Source organism: Macrobrachium nipponense, chromosome 43, assembly GCF_015104395.2.
Source record: "Macrobrachium nipponense isolate FS-2020 chromosome 43, ASM1510439v2, whole genome shotgun sequence".
Classification (NCBI taxonomy): domain Eukaryota; kingdom Metazoa; phylum Arthropoda; class Malacostraca; order Decapoda; family Palaemonidae; genus Macrobrachium; species Macrobrachium nipponense.
The window spans coordinates 45820247-45835931 of record NC_061104.1 but is presented as its reverse complement, the minus strand read 5'-3'; the positions used below and the strand labels follow the sequence as shown (position 1 = coordinate 45835931).

The following is a 15685-nucleotide window of genomic DNA, read 5'->3' as shown; positions in this document are numbered from 1 at the left end:
TGAAAGTAAACTTCCCTTGCTCGCTATAAGAAAAGTTTTGACCGATCTTAAAAGGACAATACTATCCACATCACAAAAGCGGATAAGTCAAATAGTATAGTAATTTAGATAAAGCTGACTACATATCACGTATGCAAGCCCTACTGGATGATGATGTGACTTATAAAAAACTAACAAAAATCCTCTTGATCAAGTCATAAAAAACTTCAATAGCATAGTGAAAAGTATACCTTAAAGATAAAACAGAACTACTAGGCAAATTGTCAGTCAATTCTCCTTCGCTACCTTACTTATATGGATTAGTCAAACGCACAAAGAAAATAACCCTATGCGGCCTATTATCAGTACTGTTGGTTCAATTTCATATAAACTCTCGAAATATATCACTAAGATCTTGTCCCCGTTACTTGGAACCATCTCCGATTCTCATATATATAATTCTCTAGATTTAGTTGATAAATTATACAAAATTGCTCTTTGCCCTACTGATAGATTCGTTAGTTTTGACGTATGTTGTCTGCTTTTTTTACTAAAGTCCCTATAGAACCTCTAACTATTTTAGAAATATCTTAGCATGAACTAACTCAGCATGAATTACCTCTACCTATAAGTCCACATTATTTCACTCACGGTTGTTTGCATTTGTGATTGTAAGTTTATATTCAATGGTGAATTTTATCAACAAATTTTTGGCATGGCAATGGGAAATCCTTTATCACCATTGCTCTCAAACCTGTATATGGAATTCTTCGAAAAACGCTACTTACCTAATATCATTCATATTCCTGTAAAGTGGTATCGTTACGTTGATGATTGTTTAGCTGTTCTTCCTGTCGGTATTGATGTAAATGATTTACTCTCTAAATTAAATAACCAGGTACCATCGATTAAGTTTACTCTAGAATTAGAAAAAGACAATTGCCTCCCTTTCTTAGATGTTTTGATACATAGAGAACCATTTCAAAGTAAATTCAGTATTTATAGGAAACCGACTAACAACTTAACTTATGTTCATTTCTTCTCAGGCCACCATCTTTATATAAAAATATCAATTTTTTCCTCTATGTTTTTACGAGCATTACGAATTGTCAGTCCACAATATTTGGATCAAGAAATTGAATACATAACAAAAGAAAAATAGGGAAAGATTATGCTATCCTTCACATATATTAGACATTTGTTATAATAAAGCCCACAAAAAGTTTTATACTGAAAACAACACACAGAAAGAAAATTCTAAGAACATTCTCAGTTTGCCTTATTTTAACGGATTTGAAACCATTAAACCATTGTTAAAAGCTTTTAATGTCAACCTTGTTTCTTCCTATAATAACACACTAAAAAGAATGTAATAAAAAATGGCCCCAGAGAAAGCAACAACATAATATATAAAATTCCATGTATGATTGTCCCTCATTCTACCTGGGACAGTCGAGCAAGGGCTTAGAAGTAAGGCTAAGCCAGCATAAATACTCTGTAAAAACTGGGCAAAAATCTAATGCATTATTTATTCATTTAAGTGAAAACAACCACGAATTAATTGGATTGACAGTTCAGTAATTGCACGGTCAAGAGAGTCTTATCACGAAATCTTTTAGAATCTGCTTTAATACAACTTACTTTTCATTGTAATTTCAATGTTAGTCGTGGCCTTTTTCATTTAGACCCTTGTATCTGTAACATGTTTTAAGAATGACCTCAAATATATAATTACTGACTTAATAAAAATGCAGTTGCCATTATAGTTATTAAAAAAAAAAAAAAAAAAAAACAAAAAATTTATTGTAATGTATTGTCTGTCATTTTTTATGAATATGGTTTTGTCTACCAGGTTCCGATAGCTGTCACTATAATCCTTTAATTGTCTGGAGATTGTATCTGAGATGATTGTCTTAAACCTTTAATTGCACCCTTTGTTTATGCTTGTTTGGGAAGGTTTCTTATCTTCCAGTGTGTCGGATTCTAGGCACTAATCCTATAATCCCTATCTATTCTGAACAGTTTTAGGAGAAGACGCAGACCTACTTCGAAGAGAAACTGCGAGAAAGCAGGACGAGGATGAGTGGAGATTAGTGTAAAATAAAACACGGTGGAAATGAATGATTAACGTATTTTCAGAGGGACTTTGCGTCTCGCGACGTTGGAGGTGGAAAAATGATGAATATATATAATATATATATATATATATATATATATATATATATATATATATATATATAGTATATATAGATAGAGAGAGAGAGAGAGAGAGAGAGAGAGAGAGAGAGAGAGAGAGACAGCCTTGTGGGTAAAGAGCTTCATTGTACGTCCTGAATTCTTGGTTCCGTGGTTCGAGCCCATGAGCCGACGAATTTCTTATCTTATGTATCTTATGAGAGAAAGACAGAGGGCAATACAGAGAGAGAGAGAGAGAGAACATTGAATTGTGTGTGTGTGAGAGAGAGACAGCGATGAATTAAAACTCATCATCTCGCGAGACTAAGATTGCGAAGGGAAGGCGGCGTTAAATGGAGGGGAAGAAAGAACAGCTTGGTAGCAGTCAACCCCCCCCCCAACACCCCCTCACATACCGAACCCTGACCTTTTTCCCAAACACGCCAGGAACCGGAGGAGGAGGAGCCAGCAGGATGCATCGGATTTTGTCCTTTTAAGTCTTACGTTCTACACAACGAAAGGGACGGAGACGGGCGAGGCAAAGAGGAAATAAGGAATAAAAATGTGAGAATAACCTATTTACATGAAACGAAAACCAGATGAGAAACAATGGATGGAAACTGGAGATGAAGAGATACAACACATCCCACTGTGGGAACTTCTTTACGTACGAGATATGTGACACGTGGAATAAACTGCCACCAGAGGTTGTAAACAGCAACAGTGTGGAAGAGTTTAAAAGAAAGCTAAATCATTGGGACACTGTGAATACACAGTAAAACCTGCTCCGACAGATAAAAGAGCACACGATGTCTCCTCTTAGGATGGACTAACTAGTCTCTGAGACATCCTAATCCTTGTAACTCCAATGAGGAGAGGACGGCGCACTCATTTTCACAGCGTCTGTGAGGCGTCGCTGTGGGTGAATCTCTAAACTACAGAAGCAGAGACCTCCTCTATATGAACAGCGGGTCGTTATTTATGCGGGTGGGGGTGGGGGGTGGGGGGTGCTGTATAAAGAAGTCTCCCTGGATATCCTCGAGAAAAGCATATCCTGACGTTCACGGAATAGGAGTCTACAGGCTTCCATTATTATTATTATTATTTTTTGTCTATCACAGTCATCCTATTCGAATGGGTGGTTTTTATTGTGTGGGATTCCGGGTTGCATCCTGCCTCCTTAGGAGTCTATCACTTTCTCACTATGTGCGCTGTTTCTAGGAGTACCCTCTTATTATCATTATTATTATTTTTATTATTATTATTATTATTTGAAGGGATTAGACCCTCTTAAAAACGTTCTGATTTTATACAGTCTTCTGAATTCTTCTCACTATTAATCCCTTGAAGAAAAGAAAATAGTGAGAATTGAAAAGACTTTATAAAATAAATTCCATTGATACTGTGATGCTGCCATTCTCTTTACAGAAAATGTTATTATTATTATTATTATTATTATTATTATTATTATTATTATTATTATTATTATTTATTCAGAAGACGAACCCTACTCATGTGGAACAATCCCACCAAAGGGGCCACTGACTTCAAATTCTTTAAGCTTCCAAAGAATATGTGGGTTTTCATTAGGAAGAAGTATAAGAGGTGGTAAAGAGAAATACAGAAAGAAGAGATCTCGCTTATTAAAAGAAAAAAATTAATAAACAGATAAAAATGCAAGTAAATTATTATCAAAATAACATAAGAGAAGTATTAAGGTAGCAAGCAATGCATTGCATATTCTTTGGAGGTCGTAGGTGCGAGCGGAGAGAGAGAGAGAGGGTAGTAGTTTTTTAAATTAAAATTTTTATTCCTGTCGTGCAAGTCAAAATATGTTTTTTTCTTTAAAGTCCTGTTCAAAGCTCTACTTTTCCATCTCTATTCAGCGCCTGAGTGGCGCCTCATAAAGGTTATACAAGTGGTTCCCGAGGAAGAGTCAACATGTGAAGAAATGTAACGAAATGAATTTCAGGATGGTCGATGAGAGAGAGAGAGAGAGAGAGAGAGAGAGAGAGAGAGAGAGAGAGAGAGAGGGGATGGATTCGAAGATAAAAACAATGAAGTGTTTGTGAAACCCAATACTCCTATATTTGACTTCTGACTACAAAGTCTGACCTGAAGATATCTCTCCAAATCAATATCATTCACGAAGTGCACACGGAAAAAAAAAAAAACTTAGAATAAAGAAGTCTCCATCTCGAACGAATCGAAAGTTATAAATTTAGATACCTATTTGACCTCTGACCTTCAAGTCTGACCACGAGCTTTTCCCCATTTGTGCACCCACCATACAAAATTCTGAGTCTCCATTACCCCCTCCAGGTTGTACTTATATGAAGTCTGAAGTCTTCATCATCAAAGATTATGGGGCTTTAGAACACTCACATTATCAGACAGACTGACGTAAGTGGGTCAGCCAGAGACAGGTCAGTTGGTCAGGTCAGTTATTAAGCTAATAGGGACGGTAAACCAGGGGGCAAAAAATAGAAAAAAATAGAAGAATAACTCACCAGAAACTGGAGTACATTTGAAAATATGAGCATTGAAAAACCTTATAAAGGAGAAAATTTACCAAAGTCAATTAACATAACGACCTCTTAAAATTAACGTTCCATAGCGTCTCTAAAACGAAAGTAAATGCTGATTAAATGCAGTAATACAGTATTATAGACACAGGCAAAAGACACGTCGATAACGGGAGCAAACATTGAGAAAGGAAGAGGCTAAGAAAGACGGATCAAGATCGTTGTCTCAGTTGTGGTGACAAAAAACAGCCAGTCTGAGACACCATAGCCTAATGAGATCTCCTGGGAGACAACAACACCACTGGAATTTCGATCCTCAGTTAAAGACAAATCCCTTTCCAGCGCCTCAGTGGCGTGATCGGTATGACCTTGACCTGCCACCTCGGTGGCCGCGACTTCGGTTCTCGGGTATTTCATTGAAGTGTGAGAGATGTGTATTTCTGGTGATAGAAGTTCACTCTCGACGTGGTTCGGAAGTCACGTCAAGCCGTTGGTCCCGTTGCTGAATAACCACTGGTTCCATGCTACGTAAAATCATCATACAAAGAAATCCCTTTCCAAAACTTGCTACATAAAATAAAAACCGACTTCAAAAGGCAACGACGTAAACACCCTTCATAAATATTTCAATGACGATACATGAAGATCTCATTCCAAAATTTGTTATTATTATTACAGAGAAAGATTCATCTCAGGGCAAATATAAAAAAAAAAAAATAAAAAAATACAATGAAACAATCAATCCGGAATGAGTGTCACAACACCTCCTAAAAATGAAAGGATGTTCCATAAAGGCCAGAAACAGGACGAGATAAAGCTAATCTGATCCCACGGCAAACAAAAATTCCTTTGGAATAAATACGCAAAGCGATTCAATTCTCCCTCGTAATAGAAACGATTCTTCACAGTCAGAGGTCGCAGACGATACTGAGTCGAACAAGACCAAGTCCCAGCATTAATCAGGAAACGGAAATGTATTTTAAGTTCCGTTAAAGATGTGTTCTCGAGACTGGCCAATAAGCTACCCAAGGACGTAAATTCCCCGAGATGTATATACTATAGTATTGCACTAGCCCCGGTTTTTTTCCATGCCCCTAGGTTAAGTTAGGTCAAGCTGGTTCAAAGATGTGGTCCGCTTGGTATTTTGGGCGTGGGAAACGTAATAAGATTGTTTTTAATAAGATTGTTTTTAAGATTTTATAGTTGGTTTTTAAGACATGGCGTCCCACTTTTTTTTTCCCAGGGAGGGTCCCAGTACCCGTTACAGTTAAGGTATATGCCCCCGGGACTTACGCAGATGTGTAAAAATTTCGTGCTATTCACGAAAACTAGAAGCTAAAGAGAGAGAGAGAGAGAGAGAGAGACGTAAACGTCTGATGGGCCAAATAATGGCCGTTAAGAGGACTAACAAAATAAAACACTCAGAGTGAAGGTGAGTAAACAAGATTAGGCTGCAACGACTAAGGACCACTAATGACCAAGAGACAGTATACACCAATTGCATGAAGACAGGAAGTTCTGCCGTGAGAATAATGACGAGGAATGAAAAGCACAAACTTAACCAAGAATTCCCTAAAAAAATATATATATATATATATATATATATATATATATATATATATATATATATATATATATATTATATATATATAAAAGACCAAACACAAAGACTTTTAAAAGAACTGGAAGAGATGAGAGAGAGAGAGAGGAAGAAGAGTAGAGAGAGAGAGAGAGAGAGAGAGAACGACCGACTCCCAGTCAAGAGGGCTTGAAAGTCGGGTCTGGCTAAGGAGGCGGTCGGTGGGTGTATTATCGACTGTTAGCCAGGCCACAGATTTAAGAACGCAATTTTCCAGCATGCGGTCTCTCTCTCTCTCCTCTGTAGAACTGCCACCACCAAAACAATGGCTTTTAATATAGTTAGCTCCACGCTGGCCCTCTGCGCGAGACGATAAGAACAATAGAACGGAGAGGGGAATGTATGTTACACACACACATACACACACACAAAATTATTTTTCAAAAAAAGAAAATAAAAAAAAATTAATACAGAGTACTTTTCACATTCCAACTTCCCCACACACAAAAAGTACATGATTTCAGTATACAGAATATTCTTCACGAAAAAATATATATTTCATTACAGAATATTTAATAAATAATTTTGTTACAGAATATTTTTCACCAAAAAAATTAATATTTAATTACAGAATATTTTTCACCAAAAATATGATTCCATTACAGCATATTCTTCTTCTTCGAAACTACTGTACAGCAGAAGCGTACAATACATACACAAAACGAATAAAAATAAACAATGAAATGTTTCATTAAAAAGTTTTTTATTCTGTATTATTTTTTTTTTTACGGATACAAAGTATATTCGGCATAAGCCACATTTCCTTCATCAGAGTTTTACTACTTATCGAATCCTTAAATATGGGGAAAGGAAGTTTGGTCATACTATCAAATTCTCAGGATGTAGAATTTTGATGCCTTCCATCCCTTCCGTTTTTTGACGCGTCAATTTGCTTCCGACTTCCCCCCCCCCCAACACACACACACACACACACACACACAAACTGACATAACCAGAGTAATCACGAAACCACATTTAACCCAGATTATTCTGGTAATCAAGTAGGAAAAATAAAAAAAACGATTAACGTCAATTTCGAAATTTCAATTAACCTAAATGTCACGATTTGGTCCTTCGTTAAAATGCAAATTATGCATTAGAATCTCACAACAAATTTATAGCCCTTACTCTCAAAACTGAGGGTGACCGGCAACTATTAATACAGATTTACAATAGTATGAAATGCTTAAAATGGACAGATTTACAATTCGCAGGGATTATACTATTGAAACCAATAAACCCTTCTCGATGATAATGCTCAAATTAAAACATCCAGTCAATATCGCCAAATTAATCATAATCACGTAATTTGGCTTGAAAGCCGTCATCACTCTACGCGACATAATGTTTCTTTCATATCACACACCTGGTGGGCCTATTAAAATATGGTAGTGTCGACAGTGGCCCTCATGCGGTGCACGGTAGGCATTACTTAAGGCTCTTTGCGGTGCTGCTCCTTCGGCCCCTAGCTGCAACCTCTTTCATTCCTTTTACTGTACCTCCGTTCACATTCTCTTTCTTCCATCTTACTGTCCACCCTCTCCTAACAATTGATTCATAGAGCAACTGCTCTGCGGTTTTCCTCCTGTTTCACCTTTCAAACCTTTCTGATCTCAATTCTTCTTTCGGCGCTGAATGGCCATATAGTAGGTGGCAGCGCTTACCCTCTGGCCAAAATTCTAAATTCTACTGCATAAAATATAAACCTACTTTCACACGGAAGACAAACTCAGAGGAAACTCGCCTCTCTCTCTCTCTCTCTCTCTCTCTCTCTCTCTCTCTCTCTCTCTCTCTCTCTCTTCTTCGGGGAGGAATCTACGAGATATTATATCCCGTGAGGATTTTCCTTAAGAATTTCCTACAATTTCAGGGAGATTCTTTCATTCCTCTCAGCGGGAGAATTCCGATCTTCTCAAGTGATTAAAGTTACGACGAAGTCTGGAGACCGGAACAGCAAGATAGATGGGTAGCATGAGGTTCCTGCCCTCCATAAACCAAGAGAGCATTCGCTAGAGTTATACGCAACCTTAAAAGCTAAATTGTTTTTCTACTCAATGCCTCCGAAACTTCTGCAATAGTTCACTTACACACAAAAACAAGTTAAAAAAAAAAAATGCGGTAAAGTTTCTTCTGCAAATCGTATTTTCTGTATGAGCCGCGGTCCAAGAAGTTTTCATCCACGGCCCAAAGGTGGTTTGCCCAATAGCGTTGCCAGATGCATGATTATGGCTAACTTTAACCCACAATAAAACAATAACTACTGAGGCTAGAGGGCTGTAATTTGCCACGTTTGATGATTGGAGGGTGGATGATCAATGTACCAATTTGCAGCCCTCCAGCCTCAGTAATTTTTAATATCTGAGTGGAACCCAGGATTATATATATAAAAAATTGTAAACATAAGCAACATCAATGTGAAAACTCAGAGTATTCACAGATAACACATTGACGTTTACAGCTTGAAAGTACGTTTAAAATTCAAACCCTTTTTCAGACTGAAAACCCAATATATATATATCTATATATATATATATTCTATATATATATAGATATATATATATATATATATATATAGTTCGTATATATATTATATATATATTATATATATATATATATATATACATAAACTAAAAACGTCCTAATTCCAATAACGCAGAAAAATCCCTCATTTTCAATTCACTGCAGGCGAGACGTCCGACGCTCCCTTGAGGGAGGCAGGAGGGGAGGGGAGGGGGAGGTGGAGGTGGGAAGGGGGGGGGGGTGGGGGGGGGGAGCTTTATTCGAGGCAAAATCCCTTCTCTAATCCCTCCCGGAAAACTGAAGACATTCGTCAGAAGAGGAGTGTGAAATGACGCGGCCGTAAACGTTCTTAAGCGCACTGGGCGCTGAAGAATTTATAGTTTTGCTCCTTGATTTAAAGACGCTATTTTCCGAGCCTATGGGACCTCAATGAAGCCGGGATTTTTTAGGTTTTTAAATAAAGGGGGGGGTGGGGGGGGGGGGGGGGGGAGAGATCAATTCTTGCCCCGCACAGGGTATAACGCCCACAGCCACAGCACTTGGCGGTCTAAGGCGTCCTTGCCGCTTTCTCCTTTATTTTAGATAATTTAAAATGGGACCTTTTTTTTTTTTTTTCTTTTGAGTTCATGCATTTTTATCTTTCAAAGGGGAAATTATATATATATAATTACTATGTATATATATAATATATATATATATATATATATATATATATATATGCATATATATATATATATATATATATATATATATAGAGAGAGAGCCTAGAGAGAGTTGAGAGAGCGAGAGATCGAGAGAGAGAGAGAGAGAGAGAGAGAGATCATCACATCACCGTAATTCATATACACGCATTAAGTTACAAATGTCCTTTAGTGTCTTAATTCGCTCTACCTCGGAGTTCATATAGTTTCATATATGTAAACCGAAGGGGAATGTTTTAGTTGGTAAGAAATGCTTTCGGTTAACATATATGAAAATATATTTATAGATTATATCGTATACAATAAATATATATATTACTATATATATAATAATTTATTTATATCTTTTTAGAGAGGGGAGTGATAAATTACATCAGTCATAAACCTTCCGTTGTCTTGTGAGTTTCAGCAGTAAATATGAGCATTTTCTATATTTAATGTATTAAAATTTTTTATTTTACAGCACTGAATATTTAGCCCTTAACAGAGAGGAAAGGTATATATAAGCAGTAACAGTGACATGGCAAACAAGCAATAACAACCTTGATATAATAACATTAATAATATCGAATATATGGAAACCAAAGTGATAAATATTCCAAACGTCGTAGACAATCACTTTTATTTATTACAGCCACCCGAAGCTCAAGTTTCCCTACTTTGCCTCTCAAGAAAGAGGAGCTCTTCTATCAATCATACAGACGCCTGAGAAATGAAGACAGCTTCCCCCCCTTCCCCTTCCCTGCTTAACTACAGAACTTTAGATTAACTTTACTTCGCGGACATTTGTCATCACCAACTCCAAACAAACCGATCGGGAGAGTTGGCCAAAATGCACGATTGGGGGAAAAGTATTTTTATATCACGAAACAAATAACGTTTTTTTTTTTCCCTTTTTTTTCAATCAAGCAGGTCGAATCGAACTTTTTTTTTTTTTTTTTTTTTTTTTTTTTTTTTTACGGCGACTGACTTTTCATCACCACAAACGTTGACACAATTCGTTAATGAATTGGAAACTCTGGATCTCTTTTGAATGGAAAAAAACAAATCAAATTTTGAATAGATGTTTGTTGGTAATATGCTGCGTATGTACTAAAAAATTTCAACTTTTAAAAATACAATATATATATATATATATATATATATATTTATATATATATATATATATATATATATATATATATATATATATATCATATATATATATATATATATATATCTTGGGGCTATTCAAGAGACGATTTCTTTACTTAGTAAATTGATATACCTCAACCCATAATATTCATGAAATTATTGCTTGATTTTGAAATATAGTATAAATCAAAACGTGATACTCAAGACATTATTTCTTTATTTTGCAATAGGATATACTTCAAACCACAATATTTCTTCGTTATTGTTGAGTTGAGTTGAATATGGAATTAAGGCCAAAGGCCAAGCACTGGGACCTATGAGGTCATTCTGCGCTGAAATGGAAATTAACAGTACAAGGTTTGAACGGTGTAACAGGAAGAAATCCTCGCAGTTGCGCTATGAAACAAGTGTTAGGAGAGGGTAGAAAGTAAGATGAAGAGAATATGGAAGGAGGTACAGTAAAAGGAACGAAAGTGGTTGCAGCTAGAAGCCGAATGCACGCTGTAAAGAACCTTCAAGTAATGCCTACAGAGCACCGCATGAGGTCCACTGACGGCACTAACCCCCTTACGGGATTCTTCGTTATTGTACTGAATAATGGAAAAAGTCCGAGATTGATTTTCTGGACTGTTGGTCCACGACCAAAAAAAAAACTCGATATCCTCAGACCTGTTTATCCCAAGGCATTATCTCCCCCCCCCCCCCCCCCCCCCCCCCACACCCCCCCCCCCTCCCATACACACCCACCCCCCCCCCCCCCCCCCAATTCAACACACTCAGGATAAATGGTTATTTTCTTCCCAACCAAAGGCCTCCACTCATGAAAAAGGGAACTCTTAAATCGCGATGTAGGCCGACCCATATGTAATTAAAAGTCTCCCAAACCCCCCCCCCCCCCCCGCAGTAATTTTAAGCCCCACCCCTGATTCATCGATCAACTAAGTATTTTTCGGGGGCGATAGGGGGGGGGAGGGGTGGGGGGGGGCCGGAATATCACTCGCCGTCTTTCCTTCCAGTCTCAAGACCTTCCTGTATCTCACTATACCGGTTCCCTAGGTCTCTCTCGCCGCTCTTTCTCCAAGATGGCTGATCTCCTTTAGGTTCCTTCTTACAACGCTCGTCTATCTTTTCCCCTCTCTCTCTCTCTCTCTGAGGGTTGTTATCTCTGCATCCAAGGTACGTCTCTATCACATCTATCCCTCTCCTATCTACCGCTTTTATCTGTTCTTGAGTCTTTCTTTCTAACTATCTCCTTAGTACTGATCTTTACTACAATTCCCAACCCCTCGCTATCGTCTCTCTCTCTCTCTCTCTCTCTCTCATCTCGTCTGATCATCTCAGCGCTCTCTCCCCCTACTTTATCTTTCTCTCTACCTATCTCCATAGTACTGATCTTTCCCTACTCTCAAACTTCTTTCTCCCTCTTCCTCTCTCTCTCTCTCTCTCTCTCTCTCTCTCTCTCTCTCATCAGCAGGGCAAGAGAAAAGTACAGCTCCATTTGCATAAGGCAGGAAAACAAAGAGCGAACCTCCCATGAATAAGGACACAAAGCTGAAATCCCTTTAAGGAAGCGTATCAGCCGGCCTTCACAGAGGGATCTTGTCTGTGTGACTCAGATCATGCAAGATTGAATTGCTTGCAAGCATCGATAGTATTCCTCACATAACTAATGAACCGTGCATCGTGAACTTGCCGCTCCTGGTATTATTAATGACCCTTCATGACCCAAAATATTCATAAAATTAGACACAAGAGGCTGAAGGGACTGACTGAAACCTTTATTTTATAATTACAATGCAAATGTCCACCTCTGTTATATTTGTCTTTGCGAATATTAAGTAAAACAAGTATTGACTTCTGTTAAGTTCTACCCAGGAAAACTCGGCATCGAGGAGACAATAAGAAAAAAGTCCGCGATGCACTAAGCGACCAACTCTCGCAACAGGACACCGTTATGTGCTCGCTTCGACAGGAGAATTGGAAAGGCAATTTCCTTAAATGCAAAAAGTGTGTAGCAGACGGCCATGGCTGTCAGCGGCTTTTAACAGCCACTGCAGACTGAGCGAGGGGAGGGGGAAGGGGAAGGGGAAGAAGGGAGGGATGAGGATGGCCGGGGTCAATTTTCAACCAAAAAGTTAGCCCACACGATGAGAGAGCCGAGAACACAGTAATTTGTGTATTTGTGGAAGCATAATCTCCAATGGATAGCAGTGGTTTGCCAAATGCTTCACTTCATTAGTTGGCAGACGCTCCATAATCGAATAAAAAGGGCATTACCTAAGTGTGCTTGAGAGAGAGAGAGAGAGAGAGAGAGAGAGAGAGAGAGAGAGAGAGAGAATTCCTGGCATGACGTGGCGGGATCTGCAGCAACCGTTAATGACGTTAATGTAACAATGATAGATTTGAGCGCGTATGGGTGTTAGAAGCAAGAGCCATAACCATAATACGTTTAAATTTCGCCGTCGTACGAGAGAGAGAGAGAGAGAGAGAGAGAGAGAGATGCAACGTATAATCTCCAACCATTTAAGTAAGAGACCTAGACAGAAAAAGCCAGTGTCATTTCAATCTGTAGAGCGACGCCTTTGCAGAATGGCCAAGAGAAATCTTGTGGAACTCCAGAACCTCCGCGGAAGTTTTAATTGGACCAGCGTGCAAACAGCGGTCCTAATCCTCACCACATTAATGAACGAGGTCGCTAAGGATCTTGGAAGGAAAACAGAGAGTTGGAGAGAATTCTTGTAACAACGTTAGCATAAATAGATCAATGGCCACGAATTGAAAGTTACGAATCAAGGAAATCAGAAAACTAGCAAAAAAATGCGCCTAACTTTTTCGGCACAATCGAGTTTTCAGCCACGGCCCGGCGGTGGCCTGCCCTATAGTGTTGCCAGACGCGCCATTATGGCCAACTTTAACCTTAAATGAAATAAAGACTACTGAGGCTAGAGGGCTGCAATTTGGTATGATTGATGATTGGAGGGTGGATGATCAACATACCAATTTGTAGCCCTCTAGCCTCGGGAGTTTTTAAGATCTATGGGCGGAGAGAAAAAGTGCAGACGGACAGACAAAGCCATCTCAATAGTCGTCTTTTACAGAACACTAAAACAGCAGTAGTTAAAATACATGTATTACGATTAATAAAACCCGAACCATTTCAATTTCATAGGCTTTAAATTAACAGGAATTGCACGTCAATAAGGAGTACTTGAAAAGAAAGGCAGTCGACATTTCTCTACTTTGCATAATAAAAAGTTGAAAAAGCACGGTGCAGTATGACAGCTATTTATATAGCTAATTTTCTTTGCATGTTTGACTAAATGTGACATAAAAACAATTTTTCTGCTTTTATGAAAAATAACATTGCCTTCTATGAGAGCTTGTTGCTGTGATGCCAATTTTCGTACTAAATTATGAACATTTCATTTCCCATGGGACCTATGGCTTTAAAGTCAATTTTCGCGTAATTGACATAAAACTGTTATTAAGCATATTTACACATATTTCATATAAAATAAAATTAGGTCAATTTTCGAGTAATTGACATAAAAAAAATATTGACCTAATTCACACAGCTTTCGTAAAAAAATGTATTTTTGCTTCAATAATCCTCACATACAGATCTCGCAAGAAATATAATTAGGAGTTTATGTAACTATGAAAATAATGTTTGTCCCCTAAAGAGAGAACACTAAAAAGTAATGCTTGTCCCCTGAAGAGAGAACGCTAAAAAATAATTAGTCACCTTCTCCCTCATGTCTGTAAGGCATCCGTCAATGGCACTCACGCTAATGAGAGCAATTTCATAATGACCGTCAACAAACATGTCGCCCCCCCCCCCCCCCCCCCCCCCCCCCCCCCAACAAACAAGGTGGTCGCATTTTGGCACGAGAACCATTAATGCCCTATTATGCAAAGGGCGTCTAGCTAACGGAACATAAGACAGCGCTCTGTGTCGAAATGCCACAAGAGGCAGGAAAAGAGTATTAACATTTAAAGGAGAGAGAGAGAGAGAGAGAGAGAGAGAGAGAGAGGAGAGAGAGAGAGAAGGAGCCCAACTACATTCTTGTATACAAAAGATTAAGAAATACACACACACACATATATATGTACTATATACTCACAGAGAGAGTTACAAGGATTCACAAGGATTAGGATGTCTCAAAGACTTCTTAGTCCATCCGAGGAGACATCGTGTGCTCGCTTATCTGTAGGAGCATGTTCTACTGTTCATTCACAGTGTCCTAATGATTTCGTCTAGCTTTCTTTTAAACTCTTCCACACTGTTGCTGTTACAACTTCTGGTGGGAGTTTACTCCACGTGTCACATATCTTGTATGTAAAGAAGTTCCCACAGTGGGATGTGTTGTATCTCTTCAGAGAGAGAGGAGAGATGAGAGAGAGAGAGAGAGAGAGAGAGAGAGAGAGAGAGAGAGAGAGAGAGAGAGAGATTTGTTTAAAAGTATTTTTCATGTACAGCTCCTCATATGAAAACAGACCAGATACAAAATGCCACAATAAAAACTGCACAGCCTCCACCTACCGTCAATAGTAGCAAACAGCGATTAAACAGGTCATTATTAACCCAGGTCATTATATTACGGCAGGTCACTGTTAATCCTTGAATAGCAACAAGCAGCAATTAAACTGGTCAGTATTAACCAAGGTCATTATTACTCCAGGTCACTGTTAATCCTTGAATAGCAACAGCAGCGATTAAACAGGTCATTATTACTCCAGGTCACTGTTAATCCTTAAACAGTAATAAGCAGCGATTAAACAGGTCATTATTAACCCAGGTCACTATTACTCCAGGTCACTGTTAATCCTTGAATAGCAAGAAGCAGCGACTAAAGAGGTCATTACTAGCCCAGGTCACTTGTTCATTCCTGAATGAATCATTATTAGAACGATGTCACTGTTAACCTTGGAAGGTCCAGTTATAAGGCCCAGGTCCACGTTAATCCTTGAGGTCCCTTATTAGGACCAGGTCACTGTTAATCCTTGAAGGT

At 38.3% G+C, this 15685-nt stretch overlaps 1 pseudogene; it reads right to left on the bottom strand.

Annotated features, from left to right (window-relative positions):
• Window positions 1–15685, bottom strand: part of LOC135213712 (protein similar-like) — a 228707-nt pseudogene that overhangs the window by 16849 nt on the left and 196173 nt on the right.